Source organism: Planococcus citri, chromosome 4 (genome assembly GCF_950023065.1).
Source record: "Planococcus citri chromosome 4, ihPlaCitr1.1, whole genome shotgun sequence".
Taxonomy (NCBI): Eukaryota; Metazoa; Arthropoda; class Insecta; order Hemiptera; family Pseudococcidae; genus Planococcus; species Planococcus citri.
In genome coordinates, this window is record NC_088680.1 from 62,505,363 (window position 1) to 62,527,848 (window position 22,486).

The following is a 22,486-nucleotide window of genomic DNA, read 5'->3' on the forward strand; positions in this document are numbered from 1 at the left end:
CAGCAGATTTTTCAATGCTCGAAATTTTTGTGAAATTTTATCCAACAGAGGTGGAAATCCTAAATTCGCGCTGCACTCCAATTTCAACTCGCTATCAAGTCGATTGCAGGTAGATTTCAATGTCGTTTTGGAGCCTCCAGCGACTTTTTGGAAATTATTGGAGTCTTCAGCAGATTTTTGAAAGTTGAAATTTCCGCAAAAGTTTACCAAACGAAGTAGGAATGCTCAAATTCACTCTTCACCGTAATTTTAATATTCTGAGTGTAGACTGAAGGTGGTTTCAAGCAGTTCTGAAGCCTTCAGTAGTATTTTGGAAATTCTAGTTCTCCAAAACACGTCATAAAATCATGTCCAAATTAACTCGAGCACGTTTGCTCGCAATTGGTATTTTTTGATAAGTCATTTCTCCAAGTTGACTTTCGTATTTTTTTCCCAGAGATCTTCATCATCATTAGGTACCTTACCTACCTATATTAAAAATTTGAAAAAATTCGCTGTTTTCTCACTTTTTGGCAAAAAAATCTGAAATTTAATTTACTCCCAAATTTTGACATGTTGAGTCGATTTCAGGTGATTTCAAACCGTTTTAAATCCTCCAGTAGCATTTTTGAAATTCTAGTTTCCAAAAAAAAAAATCATTACTTAGTAAAATCTAACAAAATCAACTTGGAAAACTGAAATTTCCAAAATTCAACTGGAGGCTCCAGAACGTCTTAAAACAAATTCTAGTAGAGTCAGAACGTTGAAATGTGGATTGTAGAACAGATTTCAGCTTCCCAACTTCATTTTGTTGAAATTTTGTGGAAATTTCAAATTTTTAAAATCTACTGGAGGCTCCACGAACCACTCAAAATGGTTCAAAATCATTTTCAAACGTGTCAGATAAGTCCAATAAAATAGGCCTTATAACAAAATTTAGATTTCATGGGCCAATTTCGTGAAATTTTGAATTTTTTATTCTATTTTTGGCTTAAAGTTGATTTTCAAAAATTCACCAAAATTTGAAAAATGCACTTCAGCACCTGAAATTTTTTAAATTTAGCATTAACCGGTTCGAAACGGGAGCATACAAGCTAATAGTTAATTTGGTCAGATTTCCTGACTCTTTTTTTGGGAAAACTGGAATTACCAAAAAGTTGCAAAAGGTTCAAAAACAGCTTGAAAACCTTCTTTAGCCAACATATAGAGTGAATTCCAGCTCTACGACTTCATTTAGTAGAATTTTTTGAAAATTTCGACTTTCAAAAATCTGCTGGAGTCTCAAAAAAATTGCTAAAAAGGATTCGAAACACTTTGCAATCGATTCATGGGGGGGGGGGGGGGTGTTGAAAATGAGGCATATAGCCCACCAAATATCATCATCTTTTCAGGTCAATTTGGTGAAATTTTGTTTTTTACGAATTTCTGGCTCTTTGATTTTTTCAAAAATTCGCCAAAAATTGAAAAATATTTTGTATTAACTGAAGCATCTTGAATGTTGGTTGGTGAAGTATTTTTGCTTGATTTTTTGAGGTAGCTCTGTCCGGTTCTAACGTCCTTTGTGGTTTCGAACTGGAAAACACCGATTTGAAAAAAAAATTATATGTGATCGATCAAGTGGGTCACTAACCGGCACCATATCACGATCTGGATAGATTTTATAGCGTTTTAATGGGAAACTGGAATTTTCAAAATGTCACTGGAGGCTCTAGAAAGACTTGAAACAGTATAGAATCAAGAACAGGATGTATGCTAAATTTTATCTTTTCTGGTCAGTTTGGTAAACTGTTGATCTTTTTCTCATTTTTGGGTCAAAAATTTGATTTTCAAAAATCTACCAAAAATTGAAGAGTGCTTTTCAGTACTCAAAATTTTGGCTGGTGATAATTTTCAGAGGTGCTTTCAGTTCAGCTATGCCCTGTTCAGAAATTTTTATGCCAATTGGGGTAAGAATTTTCAAAAGTAAAATATGTTAAAACTTGAATTAACGAGCTTCCCCAGGACTGTTTTTTCAAGATTTTGTGTTGAAAAAATAAAAGAAATTATAAATTACATTTAAAAATGTTTGAAAACCTGTTTTCTTCTGATTTTTTTCCTTTTTTGAAAAACAGTAGATATTTAGATTGGTACATTTTTGACCCAAGCACCTTCATTTTTCATGTTTTTTTTTTTTTTAAGAAATAGAGGGAATATTAAAAAAAAACCTCTTCCAATTTCTCAAACCTTTATTTAGAAAATCCAGTGGTCTCAATTTGTTTATTATTGCAAATTTCAAAAATTTGGAAAAATTCAATAATTTTTTGGGCTACGTATTTATTTTTTATTGATTTTTAAAAATTGGCAATGATGACCGAAAAATTATATTGAAAAAAGTTCAATTTTCGGAACATTAATTTCAATAGATCTACACAAGGAGGAGGGGTAGAAACAGAGGACAACTTTTCTCCACCTCATTCTTTATTTTGGCTCTACAACAATGATTCTCATAACTCGTAAGTCTGCACCTTCTTATGCAACTCACAATTCCGATTCTATAAGAGCACCTGTGCACCTTACCTACAAATACACTCTACAGACTATACACTCAATGCACTCAGCTTACGTATGATATATTCGCGCGACCTCGCCAATATTTTCGTGATGACTGATAAAGAAATTTATAGGCCTTTAAGATTCACAAGCAAGATGGCAATCGCTTACACCGACTTCACAGCGTGACTTTATTGAGCAATGACTCTCTGTGCATTACTATACCTACATACACAAAGACGACGACGACGTGCAAGACAAATCCCACATCAGAAATTGAATTTTTTCCCTTCTCAAAACGCCCCATTAATATTCAAGAAATTATTCTTCTTCCTAGCCTAATACGTTACATAATATTTTTCGAATTAATAGATTACAAGTACGCGATATACACATACAGCTACGTGTGTGTGTGTGAAACTGTGAGACGGTGCATTATTTTTATTTTTCAACATCTGATAAGAATAAAGAACACGATTATAATCTGACACGTTATTTGTGTATAAATAGTAAATACCAAGTTTGCATCGAGTTATGAATGATAATAAGACATTGTAGGTAAGGTAAGCTATATACACATGTCGAATATTAAGAGCGAATCCTGCCATCCTTCCTACATATTAAGTCTATGATCCAACCAAAATCTTATACAACACGGAATCGATGTGCTATGCACATAATAATTTACATCAAAACGCACCGGTGAATAAACTCGTCGTAGCGTAAATGACGAGATGAAAAGGAAGGATTTACAATACGAAATTCCAAACTGCAGCAATATCGATCATCGGCCCTTCTAAGTAGTTCATGAAACTATCGTTCGTATTAACGGTAAAGGTGCTAATTATAATTTACCGTATAATGTTAATGTTGACAAAAAAAAAGAACAAAAAAATACCACAGAGAGACGATAGATCACGGCAATTAATAGAACCAGAGAACAAAACGATCTTCCAATTCGTAATATTAAACCGAGAAGCAATTATGTAGTAAAAACAAACGATCGTAAGCTATCTCAAAAGAAACAAATCCTTCTCTATGTAATGTACATAAGTAGAAGTACACGACACCAAAAAAATACTAAATAAACAACAAATGCAACGTGTACGACAATTAATCAGCACCCGAATCGATGATAGGTTCGGTATAGCAAGTACATAAGTACATCTTTATGGTTCAATAAGGTCAAAAATCCGACGACATCGACCAATTACACAATACGATGACGAGGAATTGTCTTATATTCTTCGCATCGTGCCATTATTTCAAAATAGTACAGGTATTCTTGCAAAGTACCTACCTACCTTCCTATCGAGTCTTCGTAGTGTTGTTGTACGAGTACCTATACGTATTAGTTCTTCCCAATAATATGCTTAATTGTCGTCATTGTTCATCAGACAAACCATTATGTTTTTTTTTTTTTTTTTTTTTGAAAAAGTATTTTTAATGATTCATAAATGAAACAAAGCTGACTGAGATTGCGTAATTGTTAAACATAATAATTGCCTAGACCGGATAGACACAAACGACATTTACTTATTCGTTTCTTCACCGTTGAGTATACACAATTTATATACGTATTTTTACCTATTCGTCACCTTGTAATATACTATAGTACATATAAAGAGGAAGGTACGAAGGTACGTAGATAGATACCGAAGCTATTCAAATACAGATTTTTTTTCACTAAAAATAAGTACGAAAAACCAACATGACAAATGAACAATACAGTTCGACTTGGAGGAACTATTTTTCATACTTGGCTGATGACAACTATTAGGTTTGTTTATCCTGCGAGTTATTAAATAACAATCATTCAACTACCTACTTTGACGATGAATCATTCACCTCGAAGGAGTTGAAAAATACTAGTAAAGACCGTAGAGTTGTGATAATTTAACTCTTTTCTCGTCTCATCACAACCTTTTATCATTTAATTCAACAGTGATTTGAATTAGATTTACATCTGTTCAATTCTAAAGAATCATCGTCAATAAACTTTTATAAATAATATCAAAATTTTGAGTTTATTACTCTAATTCAAAAATTTTTTAAATTTCATTTCGAAAAATATTGTACAAAAATAAAATAAAAAAATCAATTTAAAAAATCATTTCACTTGAATTAATTTTTTTTAATTTTATTGAATGAATTTGTGAATTAAAAAAAAATTATTCTGTAAAAATGAAATGAAAAAATTTCTGAATTTAGCTTTGCAATGTTTGGTTTTACTAGGATTATAAAAAAAATGTATTCAATTTACTTATTGTTCATTTTTTTGTTGATATTTTGATCCATCAAAATTTCAATTTTATTCAGAGTTGTAGGTACAAAAACGTATTTAAAAAAAACAAAAAAATAAACGTTTTTTTGTTTGTTTTAAAACAGTTTTTTTTCTTGTTTAAAACTATGTACACAAATTCGTTTTTTTTAGCTCTGTTTTTCAAATACATATCTATCAGTTATCCAGTCATCAATTTTCAAGATATGACGGACGTCATAAAATAGCTACAAGGCTCAAGAAATATTGAAAAATTGAAATCAAAGTACAAAATAATAAAAAAAAATGAAAATCTAAAAATACCTACAGTTCATTTGATTTCACTTCTTTTTTAACAAGAAAATGAAAAACGTGTTTTTTTAGGAAATTGGAGTTGAAAAAAAACACGTTTAAAACAAAAAAAAGTTTTAAACGTTTTTTTGTGATAATTATTAAAATTATTTCATGTTGAGTTTTTAAAAAATTAGATTGAAAATTTATTTTCAAAATAGTTGGATGGAAAAAAATGAGTTAGTACTGATTCAATTTTAATGGTTTATAAACAATTTTACTTGAATGTACAAGTATTAGGTACTTTTTTAAACAAAAATTATTCATCACGTTGGAATAAAAAAAATTTTTTTTAATGAAATTTTTGAAACATTTTCCGTAATTTTTTTTTGTTTCAAACTAAATTTATTCTTTAAAAATGTTGAATTGAAATTGTGATCGAAACTATAACTTTTTTTAGTGAGTAGGAGGGGGGGGGGGGGGACTACTTGCAGCGATTTTTTGTTTAAATCAAGGATTTTTGGATTCAATTAGAATTTTTTGTTTTTCAAAATTATTCTGGTTGTATTTTTTGTATTTTGTAATACTTACTTATGGTTTAGAATGTTTTAAAAGGCATCAAATAATTAAGTATAACAGTTTTCAAAATTATTTCACATTAAATTTTTCCCCTTTTGAAATTGGAGATGACTGCAGGAGATTTTTTTTTCTAGAAAGTATGAAAATGAACCACTTTTTTTTGTTCAAAATATAGGTACCTACCTATAATTTATTTCTTTATTTTTTTTTAGTTTGAGTGATTGCTGCAGTGAAAATTATTTTAATATTTTAAAATAGGTTTTTCGCAAATTATTTTGCATTTGTTTTTAAGATGATCTTTTTTTTTTTTTTTTTTTTTTTTACAAAATTTCAGTGGTTTGAGTTGGAGATGTGCACTTTTCAGAAGAGTAATTTTAGTGAAATGAAAAGTGAAAAGTTCATTGAAAAGTGTGAAAAGTAAATTTTGTGTCTCATTTTGAAGCTCTCTGTAAAAGCTTCAAATTAATGTATTTTTTGCCTATCTAAAACACACAAAAAAACAAAATCATATTTTTTCACCTACTTGATCGAAAAGTGGTAGTTTTGAGCCTTCCTAGAGCCTCTAACATTTTTGAGTTTTTCTGTTTTGTAAAAAAATGTTGTGAAATATATCAAAATACAATTATATGGGTGCTTAATTGCAAAGGTGGAGGAGTGGAGAGAGTGAAACTTGATTGTATTTGACTTCATAAATGAGGTCAGTGTCCTCTGATGGGTAAATTGATTGGTCACTCCATTTTTTTTTTTTAGTGAAAACTGAAAAGTGAAATGAAAAGTACGAACTTTTCTTTTCAACTTTTCATTGAAAGAAAAGTTCTTTTCACTTTTCACTTTTCAGACTACACATCTCTAGTTGGAGTGAATTTTGTTTGAAATTAGAAAATATGGTATAGTACCTACTTTGAAAAAAAAAAAACAAAAAATAGTAATTTAAAAATGTTGAAAAATTCGAATTTTCAATCGGATTTTTAAAAATCCAGGGATCGAGTTCAATGTCGAAATTAGTTTCCTAATTTTTATTTCAAACTTCACTCTTCTTGTAAAAAAGTAAAAAATTCCCAGCATGTGCAAAAGTTTTACAAAAATCAACTTTTACAGCTAAAAATTGAATTCTGAGTTAACCAGAAATGACATTTTCCAGAATAAGAGCTGGTCATCATTTGATTCCTATTCATTCATTCATTCATTCATTCAGTTTGTTGTGAAAAATTCAACCCTTTGCAAAATAGAGCCCTAAATTTTTTCATTGGACTGCCGAAAATGTGTATGTTAATAAGTTGCCCTTTAAGTCTTGATGCTTTAATAAAAAAATTTAAAAATAGTGTGCTACGCACACTAAAAAATGAAGCAAATTATGACTGAGAGATCGAGAAGTTCTCTTACCTATTAGAAACTTCCATTGCTCTGTTATAAGGTGATGATGCCCTTGAAAATCCTACAGATCTTTAAAAAAAAAATTGATGAGGCGATGACACTGAAAACAAAAGACTGCCTGAATAATTTATGCACCCAGAATAACCTACATTTAGGCAAAGCATTATTATACATGTGTACATATACGTCTGTATGTAAAAAAATGGCATATCATTAAAATTATTCTCCAATGAATACTGCATCGAGCTGTTACAGATCGCCAAATGGTGTTTTCCGCCTTTCAATGATTTTTTTCTCCTTTTTTTTTTTTTTGTAGATGTGGGTTTATAATAGGGTGTGTTGAGAAAAATTATTATTTACCATGATAATGATACACTTGTTGAAATTAGCATAAGTTTTATTGGCCATCAGACGTACCTATACGCAGATAGATACTTCATACTTGAACGTATGAATTTAATACCCAATTTTTTTTTCTATGTGCTGAGGTTGTACGAGCTGTACGTAGATATATGGAGGTATTGTAACCTTGTATGAGATATTTGAAGATTTTATCGATATCCTGCATACCTTAATAGCTCTTCAGGGGTCCTCAGTAATTATTTTTTGGGTGGATGCTATCAAAAAAAAATAAATAAAAATAACGAATATTTAGTCGTGGATTTCATTTTGATAACAATGAAAAATTCCATCGACTCATCGACTATGGTTTAAATAATTTAGGAGAGTACGATACACACCTCTTTAGACCCAGTTTGATCTTTGCGTGGTCGACTTGTGGCAAAATGTGGCGAATCAAAATTGTTGCAAATTATACACAACATAGGTATACAATTTTTTACCATCATCTGTTTGTACTTTGTACACAAGTCCAGCTATAGATGTATGTAGATATACGGTATGGTGCTTAAAATACGAGTAATAAATTCGTAGATTTCATCGTCGTTGGTGGAAAAAGCTATAAAATATTTCAAAACAACGATAGAGAAATTACAATCTTCAATTTTTTTCTACCAAGTAATAAGAAACTGAAAGTGCACAAGCATTTTATATAGGTACTTAGATCCATAATATACCAAACTGACCAATAATCATCCATAAAAAAAAACGACTTTAAACTCAAAATAATAATCATATGCCCAAAAGAATGCAAAACTATTAATCCTATAAATGAAATGAAACCCGAATATAGCGCTCATCTTCAAAGTATAATCTCGACGATTAACCTTGCTACTTAATTAGTCCAGTTGTAAGGCATGTAAAAATTCCATCATTAGTTACGTTATCCGAAACATACACCGTGCACAGGAACACCCTACCCATCAATCTTCCGCTCTGAACTATTAATAAGTAATAAATAATGAAAACAAAAATTTAAATAACCGGCACGCCGATGCTGAACTACCTACAACAAGAAGAATACCTACCTACGAGACCAGTACATTGACTCGCGAGAAAGGTGGTAATTATTGGATTGTTTCGATGAGGTCAGATCGTATACTAGTTAAGTACCAATTTGGAATCTGGAGCGTTCATATTTGCGAGAAATCCTAAAAGCGCCGTTATAAATCAATTTTTGGCCGATTGTTTTTTTTCACTCTTTTCGTCGTGTTTGAGAAGGAAATAAAAATTATGTCATAGAGCTCGTCGTCGTCCCTCGTCGCGTTAGCAATCTTGGTAGGAGATTCGATTGCGATGTGTTCAATGAGACTGGTTTGCACATTAATTTCTTATTATCGCCGACGACGACGTTCAATAGATAGCAGAATGATATCGAAGTATAATAGATACTTAATGAGTGTTAATTATGGCAATTAATATTGACCCATATTTCCATAGGTATACAGGTTGGTAGGTATACTTTTGATGAGGAAAAAATGTAGGTAGATAGTGTGTATGCCGAAACCGTCGAGTTGAAATGTTTAGATAGGTACGGGAAAAGTTTCATTTCAGTAAGTAGGTACCTAAATTTTTTTTTTAAACAAAATTATTTTAGCCATAGAACAAAAACGTAATGGGTAATGGGGCCTGTTGCTGTTTATGGATAGGTATCTACTGTTTAAAGGTGAAATCGACCGATCCTCCGAAACTACTTTTTTTTTATTAAAGGGGAGATCCTAAGGATCATTTTAAGGCAAATTTGCCAAAAAAAAAGTTAGATTTACTAACAAAATGGCAGCCATTTTGATTGTCAGGTCTGGAGAAATCGCAGATTTTGATTTCCAACATAAGTCTCGTACAAAATTTTTTGAACTGGACAAAGCTAGATCGAAAGAGCACGCAAAAATTTATCATCAGCCCAAATTTCAAGCGCTAAAGTGCATTTTTCGATTTTTGGTGAATTTTTAAAAATCAAATTTAAGCCAAAAATGAGAAAAAAATCAAAATTTTACCAAATTAACCAGGCAAGCTAAAATTTGGCAGATATCCTATTTTCGACTTGCCAAATCGATTGGAAACAGTTTCAATCTGTTTTGGGCATTTCTGGAGCCTCCAGCAGATTTTTGAAACTTGAAATTCTCACAAAATTTTACCAAACGAAGTTAGAAATCCAAAATTCACTCGACTGATGGCATATTAAAGTCATTTTTGAGCACCCAGTGACTTTTTAAAAATTTTTGAAGTCTCCAGTAGATTTTTGAAATTTGAAAATTTTATCAAAATGCAGTTGGAAAGTCAAAATTTATATTCCGTAAACTGATTTCAATACGCTGTGAAACCGGCTGCAGTTAGATTTCGAGTCGTTTTGGACCCTCCAGCGACTTTTTGGAAATTACTGGAGCCTCCAGCAGATTTTTCAATACTCGAAATTTCCACGAATTTTGGATTTCCAAACCTGTTTGGCAAAGTTTTATGGAAATTTCGAGCATTGACAAATCTGCTGGAGCCTCCAGTAATTTCCAAAAAGCCGCTGGAGGCTCCAAAATGACTTGAAATACATCTGCAGATTACTTAGCAGAGTAAATTTTGGCTTTCTAACTTCATTTGATGAAATTTTGTGAAAATTTCAAGTTTCAAAAATTTGCTGGAGGCTTTAGGAATTTTTAAAAAAGTCGCTGGAGCCTCCAAAATTACTCGATCCCACCTGTAGTTGACTTGATAGTGTGTTGAAATTGAAGTGCAGACTAAATTTTGGACTTCCAGCTCTGTCTGGTAAAATTTCATGGAAATTTCAAGCGTTGAAAAATCAGCAAGAGGCTCTAATAATTTCCAAAAAGCCATCGGAGGCTCCAAAATGACTTGAAATCCATCTGCAGATTAGTTAGCAGAATGAATTTTGAATTTCCAACTCTGTTTGGTGAAATTTCATGGAAATTTCGATCATCGACAAATCTGCTGCAGGCTCCAGTAATTACCAGAAAGCCGCTGGAGGCTCCAAAATGACTTGAAATCCATCTTCAGAATAGTTAGCCGAGTGAATTTCGGCTTTCCAACTCCACTTGATGCAATTTTGTGAAAATTTCAAGTTTCAAAAATCTGCTGGAGGCTCTAAGAATTCTCAAAACATCACTGGAGGCTCCAAAATTACTCGAACCCACCTGTAGTTGAGTTGATAGCGTGTTGAAATTAGAGTGTAGACTAAATTTTGAATTTCCAGCTCTGTTTGGTAAAATTTCATGGAAATTTCGAGCGGTAAAAATCTGCTGGAGGCTCCAGTACTTTTCAAAAAGTCGCTGGAGGCTCCAAAATGACTTGAAATCCATCTGCAGATTAGTTAGCAGAGTAAATTTTGGCTTTATAACTACAGTTGATGAAATTTTGTGAAAATTTCCAGTTAAAAAAATCTGCTGGAGGCTCCAAAATAACTCAAACCCGCCAGCATTTGTCTGGAGTTCAACGTGAATTTTGAATTTCCAGCTCTGTTTGGTAAAATTTCATGCACATTTCGAGCATTGAAAAATCAGCTGGAGGCTCCAGTAATTTCCAAAAAAACCGCTGGAGGCTCCAAAATGACTTGAAATCCATCTTCAGAATAGTTAGCCGAGTGAATTTCGGCTTTCCAACTCCAATTGATACAATTTTGTGAAAATTTCAAATTTCGAAAATCTAATGGAGGCTTTAAAGATTTTCAAAAAGTGGCTGGAGGCTCCAAAATGACTTTTATCCACCAACAATTAAGTTAATAGCGTGTTGAAATTAGAGTGCAGAGTGAATTTTGGATTTCCAACCTTGCTTGGTAAAATTTTATGGAAATTTCAAGCATCGACAAATCGGCTGGAGGCTCCAGTAATTTCCAAAAAACCATCGGAGGCTCCAAAATGACTTGAAATCCATCTTCAGAATAGTTGGCCGAGTGAATTTCCGCTTTTCTACTCCAGTTGGTGCAATTTTGTGAAATTTTTAAATTTCAAAAATCTACTGGAAGCTTTAAAGATTTTCAAAAATTGGCTGGAGGCTCCAAAATGGCGTTAACTTACCAGAAATCGACTTGATGGCGCGTTGAAATTGATGTGCAGGGTAAATATTGTATTTCCAACCGTGTTTGGTAAAATTTTATGGACATTTCTAGCATTGACAAATCTGCTGGAGGCTCCAGTAATTTCCAAAAAACCGCTGGAAGCTCCGAAACGACTTGAAATTTCTCTGCACTTGTAAGTATTCATTTCAAGTTGCTCTGGAGGCTCCAAAGTCATGGTCAATGGTCATATATGTAGCTGGTCGAGTTTCAATTTCTCCTGCTGGTGTCAGATTTGGATCTCGCGCACAACTGCACATAATTATAGTTAAAATGTAACCAGAAATAGCTTTTTTGGCAGAACCCTCAGTTTTTGCATTGATCAGCTATGTACCTTCTGAGAGCCACTGTATGGGTTTCCATAAACTCTAGTGAACAAAATGAGTGACCAAGAGCTTCTCTTAGAACCTGAATTGCTCCTTGAATATGATACTTGGGTAAAAAATGCGAAGGACAAGATTTGAAGCTGAAACTGTGTACACGCTGTGATCTGAGTGTAATAAGAGGGTTAATTGGCATTAAAAAGTACCATTTGCAGACCTTTTGGATTTGGAGGCTTGAATAGTACTATAGAACACTATACCAGCAAATGCATCGGGATCGAGCACCTTGCAAAGAATCAGCAAGTGGAAAATCAAGGTATTACACACGCGGAGCATACTATAAGACATTATTGCTGCCATTACCGTTTTTATTACTATACGCACCAGTATTATGGTGGGTTGCTGCTGGCTTTGGCCGCGGCCAGCAGCCCGGCGACTACCACGTCGATCGCTGTACGAGTATTACTACTATCATAGGTATAACTAAAACAACTTCACCTGACACGCATTACACTATAGAACTCGCCTCTTCGTCTTCTTATTTCACCTTGTGCTGTGGTATACATATCTACTACTCGTATATAGCCTACCTTACCTACGTATAGAGCATTCATCTGTCGAAAGGTAAATTCCGCAGATGCCATCAATTACCGTTATCGTATCTAATGGTAGAAAATTCGCCGAGGACGCATAGGTGAGTGGCGGATATTTAAGAATTGCTCACGAGCTCCGAGCTCTGAGCTCCGTTCGTTTGAAATATGTCCATTGCCCGGCGGCCAATCGCGTTCGATACGCGGATTACGTTCAATCCGGTTTTTCATTTTAGAAGCAAAAAAAAAAAAGTAGAAAAAAATTAATTAAATAATTCCCTTCATCGTCGTCGTCTAGATGCAGTTGCAAAGAGAAGTTCGAATATTTCCGAATGGTATACTTATTATTATTAGTGTAAAAACGTCATAATTTTTACCTCGTTATTATACAATTTTTTCCGTCATCTTGTAATATACTTTACACGAGCCGATATGTGCATGTTGGACTAACTATGTGTATATGGTGTATAAGAAATCCGAGTCGTTCCCAAGTACAATAATGGCCATTTAACGATTCCAGCTCCAGCTGTGGGAAGCTATTCGCGTACCAAGTATGTACGATGATTGTTAATTGTTGACGAGGAGAAAGTGTTTCGCGTGTTATTTATTGTTTTATACAAAACCAAACGCAAACGGCGAGCCGCGCCGCCGGTCCAGCATTAACCATTTATGCGGAAATTATAATGGACCTGCATGTGAATATATGCCTATTTTAACTATACGAGCCATCGACTTGTAAAAACCCCATAGATATCTATACTTTAGAGTTTAGACTTACCTACACGTACACATGTCGCTATCAGTACAATGTGTGCATATCAAATTACTGTAAAAAAGTACAAACCGCTCGAAGGTTTCAAATAACACAGAAATTGAATCAGAAGAATTATCGTGCGAGATTTTTACCTAATTTATGTTGCAGAAAGTATTAGAATGGTTTTTGTAGGTATTTTTATATTTTTTTGGATTCGGTTAAAATACGAGTACAAGTGCTATGGATTGGGTCAAAACTTTCGTGAGATTTCAAATAGGTAATCATGAAGTTGATTCTGGGCGAATTTTTATCAATATTCTCACTTTGCTTGGAATTTTGAACTTCAAGTGATACATTAAGTCGTACTGAAAATTGGTCATTTTCACAATAAACTTTTGGATTAGTTCATTTCAGAAATCTGGTGATAAGTATACGATAATATGTTGAGCTTATAAATGAGATTAGGAATCCCCCCCCCCCCAAAAGAAAAAGTTAGGTTAGGTTAACATAAAATGTCAGGGGATTATGTCCGGTGTATCTATATGACCATGCAATTGGAGCCTCCAGAGCAATTTGAAATAAGCATATTATCTCAACTTTTTTTTTTTTAAATTTATTGAATGACTTTTAAAAACATTTTTTTAATGGTGTGGAAAATGGATACATCGAAAACTAAACTTACAAAGTGCTTCCTTTGCAACCCATCAACACATGGTTGAGTTGATATTGAAATCTGACTCACTGAAATAACTTGAGTAGGTACCCGTATCTTGAAATCAAATTTTTAACTTATTCGACGAATTTTTTCAAATGCTGGAAATATATTTCAGGTTTAGTTAAATTGTGATCTGTCACGAGAAAACCAACCTAGTGTCCAAAACGTATAATTTTACAGGAAGGTTATTTGAAGTTTTGAGTCCATACGTATCAGGGGATCTAAAATTTGTAGGTCCGTGAAACTTGCACCACTTTTGGCCCTCATGAGTGCCAACATAAGCAGATATATTTTTTTCAGAATCATCAGATTCAAGGTTGCCAAGTCCAATAATCAAAATTTCCCATAATCAATTTTTTCGATTTTTTTGAATTTTTTGCCAAAAATGTTGCAAAAACTACCCGAGTATGAATTATTAATGAAGAATAAGTTATTATTATTAAATTTATCACGTTCCTTAACAAATTTGTTCAAGGTGAAAAGAGTTGATTTTTCCAACTCAAGCCTTACTCAAATTCCAAAATATGGCACAAATCCTCCAAATGTGGGCCGATTGTTGCAAAAATTTGCATTTTGACTCCCCAGAACATACCTTTCAAGAAAATCAAAAAAAAAAAATTCTTTCAATTTTTACTGTAGTTGCTCTATTTTTTTAACCTCAGATTTAGGGTCAAGAGAATCGTTCGCGAACGTTTCAACCCCCACAGTCGGATTCAGCACCCTAAGTACTTCAAATATCCACCATAAAAAAGATATCGGTTTTTTGGACACTAAGCTGGTTTTCTCGTGACAGATCACAATTTATCAAAATTAAATTTATTATTGCTATTTTTGCAATGAAGCGAATGACGAAAAAAAATGGAGATTTTTATCAAATTTCACGAGGACCTTAATCAGTCCTGAGTTGAAAATGACCTAGAAAGTTTTTTTTTTAGCCTCGGAGGTGTCCTTGGAAGAGAGATATGAGCCCTTAAACAAAAGAAGGCAGGTACAAATATTTTCGAAAAAATCATGTTTTTTTGCTTTTAGGTCTGCTCAACCTGCTTCGTGAAAATTGGTACAATTTCTAAAAATGGTTATGTGGGCAATTTTCAAATTTCAAAACAAGTTTTAGAGTTCTTTATACCGGGTGGTTGAAAATTTAAATTTAGTTCTACTATTCTTTAATCCATCTTCGGTAAATGCTCTTGAAATATCACTTTTTGACAATTTTCACTCATTTTAACGCTGTTTATGCAAATTTTACGATAAGTACCTAATCCCAGTTGACCAAATGCTAGCAAATTTTGTGCTAGCGTAAATGGTGCCGGAATTTGAGACACTTTTTTAAAAAAATGCTAGCAAATCAGTTGCGATTAGGTCGCATTAGAGTAGCAGAATTGCGCACAAATAGCTAGCACGTAGCTGGCACAAAGCTAGCAAAAAGCTAGCATTTTGTTGGCACTTTGCTCTGCATTCTGCTACGTACATGCGACTAAATCGCGACTGATTTGCTAGCAATTTTTGCAAAAAGTGTCTCATATTCCGGCACCATTTACGCTAGCGCAAATTATGCTAGCAAGAAGCTAGCATTTTGCTAGCGTAGAAAAACTTTGATCAGTAAAGTAATTAGTGTTAATTAATTTTTAAAATTCTGGGTGTTTATTTTTAACAGGTGGTAGTATTCCAGGATATTCCAAAAATTAGGCGACTGTCCCAGCTCAGAGCTAGCATAACGCTAGCATCTTGGGATAGTATAAGAAGAGTGATGTCACTCTTCTTACTTTTCAACAAGTTACCACCTTGAGCTTATATTCAACTTGATGACACACTTTATCTAAGAGTAGCAAACTATACCATGAGAGAGATCGACGCTAGCAATTCGCTAGCATCATGCTAGCGCTTAGGTTGAAAAATCTCTTTATTAAATAAAAAATGAAGTTTTTTTTTTTAAATAGAAAAATTGCCAAAATTTAAAATTTGAAAATGAAGTATCAAACAAACCATGAAAATGAAAAATTTCAAAAACATTTGAACAACATTTTAGTCCACGGCAATGGGAGTAATTGCACCCCCTGCCGATCCTCCGGGACAACTTTTTCCTTAAAGGGGACATCCTAAGGAACATTTTAAAGCAAACTTGCTGAAAAAAAATTGGCCTTACTTACAAAATGGCGGCAATTTTGATTGAAAGGTCAGCCGAAATCGCAGATTTCGCGTTTCAACATAGGACGTGCACGAAATTTTTCAAACCTTACGAACGTAGATCGAAAGATCATGCAAAAATTCATCACCTGTCAAAATTTCAAGTGGTAAAGTACCTTTTTCGATTTTTGGTGAATTTTCAAAAATCAAATTTTGGCCAAAATGTGAGAAAAAATCAAAATTTTACCAAATTGACCAAGAAACCTGACATTTGGGATATACCCTATTTTCGACATGCCAAATCGATGGGAAACGGTTTCAACTTGTTTTGAGCAGTTCTGGAGCCTCCAGCAGATTTTTGAAACTCAAATTGAAGTTGTAAAGCTCAAATTTATTCTGAAAACTAATTTCAATACGCTACGAAGTACTGCAGGTGAATTTCAAGTCGTTTTGGAGCCTCCAGCGACTCTTTGAAAATTCCTGAAGCCTCCAGCAGATTTTTGAAACTTTAAATTTTCACAAAATTTCATCAAACTGAGATGGAGAGTCGAAATTCATTCTGCAAACTAATTTTAATACGCTACGAAGTCGACTCCCACGTAGAAAAGACTTACAGGGGGCAGTGGTAATTCACTACTTAACAGTAGTGCTAAGTAGTAATTCACACCACATCAGTAGTGCTTTCAGTACTTGATTTATTACTGGACAGTAGTGTTGCACTGCAGGGCAGTATGACTTCTGCAGTAATTTACTATAGCTTAGTAGTAGAGTAGTAGTTTCTAACTACTACTCAATAATACTTCACCATTCAATACACCACTCAACAGTGGTGTTTACCTATTCAGTAGTAGTGGTTCAGTAGTTATTTACTACATCTCAGTGGTAGATTAGTAGTTTTTAACTACACATTGGTAATATTTCACCATTCAATGTACCACTCAACAATAGTGTTCACCTACAGAGTAGTATGGCTCAGTAGTTACTTACTACATACAACTCAGTAGATGTGTTGTAGTTTTTTACTACACATCAATAATTATTTACCACAAAATGCACCACTCAGCAGTCATGTTTGCCTACTGAACAGTAGTGGTCCAATAGTTATTTACTAGTAAATGTACACCATATTAGAAATGTCATCAACCACTTGTCCTGCTAACTAAAAATCCCCTAATTAGGGTGGGGGAAGAGGAAAAAAATTCGAAAGTTTTGAAGAATGCTATGCAGATATCAGATTATGTAAGTATAGGTACCTACGATTTTGAACATGAAGGACTGCAGATTCAAATTTAGGGTCTAATAAATTCTGTGCTATTGAAAATCCAGATTTGGATACTGATACTTATTGTACTTTTTTTTGAGAAGATTTGCAATTTTACACCTTTTTGAGGCTCATTTTGGGTTTTGGGGTCACATGATCTTCAAACATTATTTCTGGGCATTGAAAATCCCGGTTTTGATACCAATATTGTACTATTTTTGTATCTTTTTGGAAAATTTTTGACTTTGCACCTCCCCTTTGAAGTCCATTTTGGAAAGTTAGGATCAAATTGTTCTTAAAAATGAATTTTGTGTCCAAATATATAAGAAAATTTAATTTTTGGTTTTGAATCTCCGTTATGGATATCGCTTTGGGGTTTACCATCAAATGATTATCAAAAATTACGTCTGATCTACACCATTGAAAATCCAAATTTTCAATTCACACCAATATTGCACTTTTTTTGGAAAATTTTCATTTTTGCACCTTCCTAGCTTTGGAGCCCATTTTCAGGTTTGGGATTGAATTTTCTTCAAAAATTGATTCTGAGCCATTGAAAACTCAAATTTTGATATCAATAACATACTTCTTCAAATTTTTTTAAAAATTTTGGTTTTGTACCTCCCCTTTTGAAGCCCATTTTGGGATTTGGGGTAGAATGGTCTTCGAAATGGATTCTGTGCCATTGAAAACTCAAATTTTGATATCAATAATGTACTTCTTTAAAAAGTTTACAATTTTGTACCTCCCCCATTGGTGCCCATTTTGGGGTTTGAGGTCAAATTGTCTTAAAAAATGAATTCTGAACCCATAAATTTGCGATTTTAATACCCATACATATTTTTTTTGATAATTTTTGGTTTTGTACTTTTGTACCTATATACCTCCCCTTCTGGAGCCCATTTTGGGGTTTGGGGTTAAATGGTCTTCAAAAATTGATTCAGCACCATTGAAATTTCAAATTTTGACATCAACAGCCCACTTCTTTAAAAAATTTGCAATTTTGTCCATCCCCCCCTCTTTAGAGCTCATTTTGGGTTTGGGATGAAATAGTTTTCAAAAATGAAATCAACACTCTTGAGAACTTCACCAATTATTCATAATTTCAAGTTTCAACATTCAAATTCACGAACTGTTGAAATTGAGTGTTTGCAAGCAAATATATTCTTTAAATGCCCTATCTACTGTAGTGCACTAGTAGTCAGGTGGTTAGGGTCGTATAGTCAGACATCCGTAGGTCCCTGGTTCGAATCCCCGCGAGGTATAGGTGTAGGAATTTTCTAAAAATGTTATAGGCAGGAAAAATCATACATGATGTGAGCATCACAATGCTGATAGGGAAATTCGAAATAAAATTCCCCAACCCTATTTTTTTGATTTTTGAAAATTATTGCACCCCACTGATACTGACAGCATGTAGTGAAACCCTTCTGACACACACTTAGAAATGAGTAGTGTTTCCTAGTAAGGAATTGCCAGTGGTGATTCACTACACACATACTAGACAGTAGTGAAATACCATTGATTTGCTTACATGGATCAGTAGCGCTACTCTACTGAGAAATCAGCAGTAATTCATCACTCATAATTTTAAGTAGGAGAAGTAAATCACTAGTGGCAATTCCTTACTAAGAAACACTGCTGATTTTCCAATAGACACCAGTGTACTTTTTCTACGTGGGCTGCTTGTGGATTTCAAGTCGTTTTGGAGCCTCCAGCGAATTTTCGAAGGTTGTATGGCGTTTTTTGGAAAATTGGAATTTCCTAAAAGTAGCTGGAAGCTTCAAAACCATTTGAAACCTGCGAAGTAAATTTCAGCTTGCCAACTCCAATTGATTAATTAATGTTGTGGGAATTTCAAGTTTCAAAAGCCTACTGGAGGCTCTAAAATGACTTGAACCCACCAAGTTGCCCCAGAAGATCGGCGGGGGGGGGGGTGCAATTACTCCTATTGTCATATGCAGGAATATTTTTAATGATTTTTGTATGCGCGCTGAGGGATGGAAAAGATACTTGCTCGCATTTTGCTACAATAAATAACGCAGAAAAAGGTTTAAGGTAAGACCGCCTATTAGTACGCGGTTAAGGTTTGAGACGCTCCAGCTCCCAGAGTTGTGCATAAAAATTTATGAAATTTTGTACACATAAACTTTGAACCCTTGGCTACATAACTGCTTACTCACTTTTGAGTTTCCCATTGCTGCTTTTTTGTAATAATGCAAAAATGAGGTCAACTCAAATGCGTACTAATAGGAAGGTACCTTCCTATTAGTACGCAAACGTCCGCCTATAAGTACGCATGAGTAAATACACGTTGAAAATGGTAAAAAATCCAACAAAAAGCACTGAAAAAGTGTAATGGCATATTTAGAGGGAATTACTGTGAAAAAACCAAATTAGCAATTCAAATATCCGAAAAAGCAAAGTTTTCAGATTTTAAAAAAATATATTTTTTTGACATCATATTTTTTGTCCATTTTTTTGAAATTAGCGTCAGTATCATGATCAGACTTCATAATCTTGAACTTAGATGGACTAAATACCAATTTCAGCTAATTTTATTCATTTTAATGCAAAATGATCAAAAAAATGAAAATTTACATGCAAAAAGGATGCGTACTAATAGGACTTAGGAGGTGCGTACTTATAGGAAGTTTTTTGTTCTGACATAAAATGATGTCTAGCTCTATAATAAAATAATATTTTCGAAATGTCTTTTTTTTCATAAGAAACTACATAAAATTATGGATCGATTGGTATAAGATACTTACCAAATAACATTATTTTAATATGTTCAATCTCATTTCCCATTTTGATGAAAAAAAAATCCAAAACACAGTTTTTCATTCAAATTGTTCTCAGAGACAGAGTTTTCAATCAAACTGCGTGATTTTTTCGGAGAAACTAGGGTCATTAGTCAGCTACGTCATGGTGTAGTCAAATTTTCGATCAGTGTTACCAATCGCGAGAAAAACGCAATGCGTACTAATAGGCGGTGCGTACTAATAGGCAGTTTTACCTTATTGGTGAGAAATGCGTAAGATCTGGTGGTAGCACGTTCCCATCATTTGACTACAAAGAAAACGCCAAGTCACCAGATGCAGAAACTAGAGATATGCTTACATTTTTCTAGAGCCAGATGGCTAAGTAAATGCTAGCTCAGAGATGCAAGAATATTACCTGAAGTTTCCTATCATAAAACTGTGAGCCGGTACATATTAGTCAGTGATACGCTGGCATTAAGCGAGCAGGTATAGAGTGAGGCAAAAGCTAGCTGAGATATGCGAGAATATTGCTTGAACTTTCTTGGCATAGAATTGCAAGCAAGTATCCATCAGTGATACGCTAGCATCAGGCAAGCATGTATGAAGTGAAGTAAAAGCTAGCTGAGATATGCGAGAATATTGCTTGAACTGTCCTAGCATAGAATTGCGAGCAAGTATCCGCCAGTAATACGCTAGCATAAGGCGAGCAAGTTAAAGTGAAGTAAAAGCTAGCTGAGAGTCGCTGGAAAACAGCTCGAAAATTGCTAGAATTGAATTTGCTAGCGAAAAACTGCAAGAAAATCGCTTACTTTTAGCGAGATAATTATTGCTGGCCACAAAAAGCGAGTAAATTGCTAGCAACTTATCAAAACGCGAATAAAACGCTAGCTTTTTGCTAGCATGTGGTCAACTGGGATATAATGATTCTAAGACGTTTTTGATAATTTATCATGCATTTTAGACAAATTTTACTGCAATTTAAGCTCTTTTTCGTACTTTTTTATAATTTTGAATATAACGATTATTTTATTATTTTATTGATTTTTCAACATCTTTTGGTATATTTTCGGCAAATTTTACAGAAATTTAATTTTTTGTTCGATGATTTTCAATAATTTAAATGGTTTTTTGGATGTTTTTAAAACTTTTTCATAGATTTTTGGAAATTTTCTTAAAAATATCAATTCTTTTTTGTAATTAAATGCTGTTTTAGTGTTTTAAAATCATTTTCAACGAGTTTTTAGCATTTGTATTTTAATTCATTTCTTGAGAATTTTACTAAAATTTCAGCACTTTTTGATAATTTTGAGTGACTTTGATGCTTATTTTCGGTGTTTTAAAATAATTTTTCATTTTTTTTATATGTTTTCAAAACCTTTTCAAACATTTTTTTTTTAAATTTCACAAAATAATTCCATTAGTTTTTGGCAAATTGTAGGTATTTAACTACTTGATTATTTTGCAAAATTTTATTTTTCATTTTGATGATTTTTAAACTTTTTTTTGGTCATTTTCAGTTAGTTATACTTACTTTTTTGTAATTTATATAATTTTTGTGGAATTTTCCCCATGTTTTGCAGTGTTTTTATCAACTTTTATTTATTTTTACTGTTTTTTGTGACATTTTTAAGGAATTTTATAGTAATTTTTACATTGTTTAGCTCAATTTTCCCCCTTTCTTTTTAAAAATAATTTAGTGAATTTCGCCAACTTTGAAGTCATTTTAATAATTTTTATGATACTTTATATTTGAATTGTGTTTTAAAGATTTTCAGTCAATTTTTTGTAAATTTCAGTACCTACTGTTTTGTAATTTTTAGTACCTTCCTGTAATTTTCAGAACTTTTTTTGTAATTTTTTGTAATTTTTTCGATCTTGTTGTAATTTTAAGCTCCCCTCCCTCCTAGAGTTTTAAATATTTTGTAATGATTCATCAACTTTTGGCATTTTCCATTTTTAGTGACATTTTTGATCATTTTTTTTTTGCAATTTTCACAAAATTTATCTCATTTTTGGAACTTTTTTATTACTTTTTCGTTAGGTAGTTTTTTTTACGATTTTGAGGTACTTTTATAGTGTTTATGTGTACTTTATGCAAATGCAATTATTGCAACATTTGCACATTTTTGATTGATTAGGTACCTACAATTTCGTGTAGTGCAAAAACATAGAAAAATATCATTTTTGAAACAACTAATTTCCAGGTCACTGTTGACAACATAAAGAAATATCATTTTTGAAACAACTACAATTTTCAGCTCAATGTTGATAATTTCAGAATCTTGAAAAAAAATTGATTTTTACTCAAGTTTTTAGTTATTATTTTTCTCAAAGTTGGAAATGGTATGTAGATAGATATTTGATGACCAAATAATTGGTATGTAGGTACTTACATAGGGATTATGTTTTCCAAAATATTTCCTTCATTTCAAAATTGATATTTTTCGATATTTTCGCAGTTTGCTTAAAAAATACACTCGTACCTA

At 33.0% G+C, this 22,486-nt stretch overlaps 1 protein-coding gene across 2 annotated transcripts in view; it reads left to right on the forward strand.

The window, feature by feature from the left end:
• The window catches only part of LOC135845371 (uncharacterized), a 160,438-nt gene that overhangs the window by 39,486 nt on the left and 98,466 nt on the right, over positions 1–22,486 (forward strand). The window lies entirely within an intron of this gene.